Source organism: Malaclemys terrapin, chromosome 13 (assembly GCF_027887155.1).
Source record: "Malaclemys terrapin pileata isolate rMalTer1 chromosome 13, rMalTer1.hap1, whole genome shotgun sequence".
In the NCBI taxonomy this organism is placed as follows: Eukaryota; Metazoa; Chordata; order Testudines; family Emydidae; genus Malaclemys; species Malaclemys terrapin.
The window spans coordinates 12,238,628-12,245,538 of NC_071517.1; the positions used below are offsets into that span (position 1 = coordinate 12,238,628).

At 38.3% G+C, this 6,911-nt stretch overlaps 1 long non-coding RNA gene across 1 annotated transcript; it reads left to right on the forward strand.

Moving 5' to 3' along the window:
* Nucleotides 1-3,034: 3,034 nt before the first annotated feature.
* LOC128847490 (uncharacterized) lies at nt 3,035-4,800 on the forward strand. The gene is made up of 3 exons (XR_008446901.1): nt 3,035-3,119; nt 4,207-4,313; nt 4,743-4,800. It is a non-coding gene; the product is annotated as an uncharacterized LOC128847490 (long non-coding RNA).
* The last annotated feature ends 2,111 nt before the right edge of the window (nt 4,801-6,911 follow it).

Genomic DNA, 6,911 nt, shown 5'->3' on the forward strand with positions numbered 1-6,911 from the left:
GGTTCATTTTGACATTTCACAATTTTTTTTTGTTTGACCTAAATAATTTGTCAAAATCTATGTGAATTCATGAAATGTTTTGGTCGAGCTGAATCTACACCTTTCATCAAAAAAAAATTTTTTTTTTTTAAAGTTTGAAAAATTTTGCCCACCTCTATATGGAATTCAAAACATATCCACAGAATACAGTTCCATAAGCCACAGAATAGTGTCAGAAAAACTTAACACTACATATTTTATTTTCACTTTATGACAAAGATACTTTGAGATGCTCCTGGTCGGTAACACAATATGGTCTGACACAGAAATATCACACTGACACATCTACAAAGAAGTGTGCATTTGGAATCAGAGACCAGACATTATTAGAGGGAGAAGAATAATTTTAACATTATCAATCATCTTTAGTACCCTACTTTTGTCACACCCTGGGGTAAACCAGCTTTCTTCATACCCTACTAATGCAGCCAGTGTCTGATTGTCATGCTGGCAGAATACTCAAGTATTTTCTCCCAGATTGCCTTTCATAAGAGATCACATGTTGTTTTCCCTAAAATACACACACACACTCCAAAACAATCAAAGATGCTTATAGAAAGAAGTATTGAGAATAAGCAATATTAAACCAGAATATATCTTTCCATGCTTGCTTCTCAGCACCATTACAGTTTCAAGGTTACTGATTTGTCAGACTAACATAAAATCAAGGAAAGTTTGACTCATCTGCACAACCATTAGCTGCTTTCCCCATTTTTTCCCCATAATCCTATTACTTCCACTGCATATCTAATACCATCAATCCTAGAATAAGAGTGTCCATTTGGGCAGTTATACCAGTATAACTATAGCAGTTGTGATGCATGACCAGAAAGGGTTAAACATCCTGCAGAATGAATTACTCAAATTCAACCCTTAAAGACATATGGGGAGATAATGTTTGTGTTTTTGTGTATTTACATATATATGGGTAGTGGTCAACAATGTAATCAACAGTCCCTGTCTATGCTGTATTCTGTTAGTTCAGAGATCAAAAGAACATCCTAGCATTTAAATGAATTGTAAACATGGGATATCGATGTATTCATCTCTCTTTGAAATGTACAGCCGATCATCGAAACAGGCAATTCCTTATGTTAATTTGTGTAACTAAATACTGGTGATGGACCTACTTCAAAGTCGCCCTGATTACCTGTTGTAAGCCAAGGGACTCTAACCTGTCAAGGGCGGCTTGAAATTGTATAAAAGATGTTTGTGTCCCACTCCTTTTTATCTCAAATCTGTTTGAGGTTTCATGCATGGGAAGCCTAAGCCATCAGGACTGAGATCCCAGTTCTGACTGGATCGCCCTGAAGATAAACATTGGACTATAATCTATGGACTAAATTCTAAAAGAACTCTTTACAACTACAAAGCTTACCGTCTCTGCTATGAATCTGAATCTCAAGATTGACTCATATCTGTATGTATATTGATCTTTTAACCATACTCTCTCTCTTTTCTTTTTAAATAAATTTTAGTTTAGTTAATAAGAATTGGCTAGAAGCGTGTATTTCGGTAAGATCTGGAATATTCATTAACCAGGGAGGTAATGTATCCGATCCTTTGGGATAGGTAGAACCTTTTCTTTTATATGGTGAATAAGAGTTTCATTAATCCTCATCATATCTGACTTGGGTAACTAGGTGGAGGCCTGAGGCTGGGTTATTTTAAGGGAACTGTGTTTTGGACTTCTGAGTAACCAGTAAGGTATAACAGAAGCTGTTTAGTGCTGGCTTGGTAAATCTAAGTATTGGAACATCCACCAGCTTTGGGGATTGTCTGCCCCATTCTTTGCAGTTCACCCGAATTGAGTGACCTCAGCTGGCTCCCCTGGGATTCCAGTCATGGTAGTATAAATATATTGGTAAATTTTCCCATGTAGACAAACCCTAAAGCAAACATGAATGCAGCTGGCTTCAGAGGTTATAAGGCAAGTGTGGTAAAAGCTGAACCTTCCCATGCAAGGGAGAGAAAAGTTAGTTAGTGACCTAGACAAAATGTGAAAAATTGCTATTGTGCAGGATAATACTGCTGAGCTAAATAGACTCTACAGCCTTGTAAATGACAGAGTAGAAACCAACAGGACATGGTTGCAAAAGCAAGAAACTAGAACAAAAGTGCTTTTAGAAATCCCATTTCATGTGACGGGGCTGAGAAATCATTTACAAAAAGTTCCAGTGATGCAAAGCAGCATTAGTGCGCTCAGGCAACATCCACAGTCTATTAGTTTTTCCAACAAGGAGAGAATAGAGAGGTATGAAAGGTAAATAAGCCAACAGAATGCAAAATGCACAAGTATAAGCAATCTACTGACCTTTCTCTAGCCCCAGGATTTCTTCTGCCCTTATGAAAAATTGAAAATAAACATTGGAGACAGAAAAGCTTAGAAGTTAAGCATGCAATGAAAAACTAACAACTCCCCCACTTTATTTAATAAAAGAAGAGCTTAAACCATAAAGCCAAAACTAGGACAAACCATACAGAGAACGATTCTCTGTATTTTCAAGCCTCAGGTAGGGACTGCAGGCTGACATCACCCTGAGTATTCCTGTATTCACGACATGACTTGTTTATTTGAAATGAAAACCTCAGTGGCAGATTAGTTTGAAACTATTTGTGTTTCCCATTTAGGTTTAATATTCTGTAACAAAGTACAAAAACTGGGACAGAACTTGTACTGAAAAAAGTGATAGTTTCAACAAGCAGTAAGTTCCCAGCAGTCCAGGTGGAAATGAGATTTGCATAAATTCCATTACGATTTTAATGTGTATTTTTGATTTTACTTAATGCCATGTTTTGCAGCAATATAAATTGAATTACAGCTGCGCTGTTTGTGCTATTAGGTAGTAGTTTGGGTTCTCTCCTGGAGCCAGGTAAAATTATAAGTTTTATCTCACTAGGATTTTGAGAAATAGCCAATATAATTCCTAAAATGGCAAAAAAAAAAATTCACATTCAAACCCTCCTTTAATTGTCTCCTTTCCATAGGACAAAATCCACTGGAGGATTGAGGCCTCAGGAGACAAATTCTAGGACCATGTGATGACCTCACATCAGGGCACTACATAGCATGTAAACAGGTATGAGTCTGGATTCTGAGCTCAGTCCATCAAAGCAGCTCCTTGTAGAGAACGGGAACTGCCTTGAATAACTCCTTTGACAGATTGAAAATCAGAATGCACAGGCGGAGGGGTGGCAATTTGCACATATACATGTGTAAAAATATATATTATTGTAGTATACAAGCACAAAAACAAATACATAGTATCAACTATTCATACTCCCCTTTAAGTCCCCACATCTTGTCTCTCCACATTAGAAGATTGCTTTCTTTTATGAGGGGATCACTGTCATATTCTGTAGTAATGATCAAAAACACTACATCTCGCACAGTACACCTCTACCCTGATATAACGCGACCCGATATTACACGAATTCGGATAGAACGCGGTAAAGCAGTGCTCCGGGAGGGCAGGGCTGTGCACTCCGGTGGATCAAAGCAAGTTCGATATAACACGGTTTCACCTATAACACGGTAAGATTTTTTGGCTCCCGAGGACAGAGTTATATCGAGGTAGAGATGTATTATTGATGCTGCAACAATACTGTAGTATAACATGGTATTTTAAGGGTCACACGCCCCTCTAGGAACAGGCTTTCTGACTGAACCTACATGACTGACAGCTTTTAAGATCCTTTTTAAACCCATTTTCTTCCCCTTGCCCTAAAGCTTATTTCAATTCCAATAAAGGAATCAGATCCCACACCTTGAGTTACTTAGTTTCCTATATGCTCTGTTCCCAAAAACACTATTTGTTTCCAATTTGTCCTCTACTCAACATATATACTGATATTTCCTGTATATGATACAGCGATAGTAAAAAAAAAAAAAAATACTACTTGTACAGCAGTCACACTTAAGAAATTCATCAATTTTACCTTGGATATATAACAGTCTCAGTATTTCCTAGGTATTGCTTATTGTTAATCTCTTTCTATATCTACAGTATAAAGTTGTCTTGGTACTTAAATATAAAGGTATATATTTCTAGGCTTTATATGTTCAAGTTTGTGTACCAACATTACCAATTAATGTATCTAATACTAATGAATATATTAATATATCATCACCTACACAGTTTATTTGCATTCATATGTACCGTGCAGACCATCATCCTCAGGGAGCTGCTCATTGGTCCAGTTTCCCTCAGAAGGTTGAGCCAGAACAGACATTCCCTTGTGCACTCAGAGGACTCTCAGGATCCAAGAAAGAGGTACATAGTGCAACAGATATGGCAGTTTCCTGCAATATACTTGGAAGACCTTTATTGTATTAACTTTACGTATTATTGTGGGCCAGGATAGTATGTAACCTCTCCGTGGGTGATGCCTGGAAGCCAGAAGCCTAAAGTGGCTGTCTTTGGTCGACTCACAGAGGGAGTGGCATCAAGAGTAGGGGAGCACAGATGGGCAATGAGTACTAGTGGGCTAAGCTAAGGGCTCAGAGCGGAAAAACTCACTGAGTTTTAAACTTTACTCCAACACTTACATATTGTGTAACTTTGGCAGTCACTTGAGACTCTGTTCCCTCATTCATGAGAAGGAATAACATTACCTATATACTTCACCTGGGTCTTGTGAGGGTTTGCTGACATTTATAGAATACTTTAAAATGTAAAGTACTAAATATTATTATTTCCTAGTTCCACTGCTCCCTGGAAGACCTTTCCCAAGCATTTATGGAAATGGGAGAGCCAGCCCGTTAATTTGCCCTGGATGGAGAAAGCATACAAGCTTGCTGCCTTTTAAAGATGGTGGGAAGGCAGGATACTATAATCTCCCTGAAAGACAAAGGTAATTTAGTATGTCTGTAACCCAAGAACCTTTTAATGTCAACTGGCAAAGGTGTGCAGAGGGGTTACGTGAATTTTCTTGGGTTTGTCATGTATATTCTAGTTCAGAGTGTCACATGAGGTGTCAAATAAGAGCCAATATCACAACAGTCATCAATACTGTTGCAAAATGCATGTACAGATGTTGTGTAAGGAGTTATGTATATACACTGAAAAATATGTTCTTACAGGTCTGCTGGTGACTGGTCCCTAGACACAAAAGGTGAAAAACAGGTTTGCTGGCAGACAAGTAATTTTTATCTAGCTGGGTGTTTATATATAAATTAAGTATTTTGTAATTCATAATGGGTCTATCATCTGTCTGAACTGAATGTTAATGAAGGACTGTGGGAACTTCAAAGAAAGAAACTAATAGGAAGAGGAAAATGGGAGAAGAGAACCATATCTTGAGGTGCACTACAAAGATCTGTTCTACTATATTTAGGAGACACAGAATGAAGGAAGTAAATGGACAGTGAGTTTTCCTCACAAAAAAGAATTATCAACGAGGCTTGGCTGAAAAATGCTGGCGAGAACTTTGGGTGAGATAAGCTTCCCCAGACAGAAGGGTAATGTGAGTTAAGTTTAGTCTCTAAAAAGCATGTTTTGTTTTGGTTTCTATATGTAAGCATTTATTTCCAATATTCTTACTCATTATCACTTTAATCTCTATTCTTTGATAATAAACTTATTCTTGTTTTCACTATAAATATATCTCAGTGCTATGGTGTTAAGCAAATTACTGGTCCTCAGTTGAATCTTACAAGCTGTTATGTACTGTTCCTTTGGGAACAGCAGGCCTGGTAATTCTGTGAGTGTTCAGTGGATAAGTGGCTGCACACTGCAGGGGATGCTCCAAGGACTCAGGGGTTAGTATGTGCATATCGCTACCTCTACAGAAAGCACGAGGACTGTGGAGGTCTGGAAGGCAATCCTTGTATTGCCAGATGTCGGTGGTTTCAGGGAGTTGATCCAGAGCAGGCACAGACAAGACTTCCTCATGCTAAGGGCAGGTGGTGGTGGGATGCATCACAACCCCAGGTGCCCCTGGGTAGCATCACAGTGTCCTGGGATTTGGTAGAAGAATGGTAAGCAAAGTTGAGTGGGAGCGAGGTTTCTGCATCTGTGAGGATGGAGAGGAACAACAGTCCCTGGCTTCCCCCAAGCTAGCGAAAGTTTTCTCTCTGCGGTTTAAATGAGCCTCAGAGTGTTCAGAGTCTGATGTGGAATTTTCACACAGCCCTACTTATTATATACCTTTATCATTACCAGCATATCACAGTTCATTTCTATGAAAAGCTCTTGGGAGGGTTTTTTGCCAGCACTACTTCATCCTTGAAGATTTTTTAAAAAAATATTCTTAACATCTATTTAAATATATCTTTAAATATGAGCCTCATTAAAACAACAATTAGAAAGTTATCCATAATACATCAGTGGCCATACTTCAGCACTTCGTTGTTCAAGTGTGTCACCCCCATATAGCCTTAGGGTGCTTTAGAAATTATAATGCAGTTTACATCTCATTGTAATACTAATTTAACAACTGGAAAAAGAATACCAAGCAACTTATCTGCTACTATTAAGAGATGTTTACACTGTTTGCTAATGCAGCATTAAAATATGGTCTGAATACAACAGTGACTCTATGAAAATAAGAATTGCATATTGCCACATCTTGTCTTTTCCATTGTTACAGGCCACATTTGCTCAGTTTACAAGTAGAAATGCGATTTCACAGAATCACAGAAGGCAGAAATGAAAGACTTATTTGATCCTCTCCTCGCCAAAACAGGATTGTTTTCTACAGTACATTTTCTTGTGGTCTTTCTAGTTGGTTTTCAGAAGTCTCAAGTGATGGGGCCACCTGCATTTTTGACCTGAGGAAGTTCTGAGGGGCTATGATGTGCAGCATTAGTGATAACTGTGGAGACCTACATGGTTTTGGCTTAGCTACAAGATGAACATTCAGAATGGCTC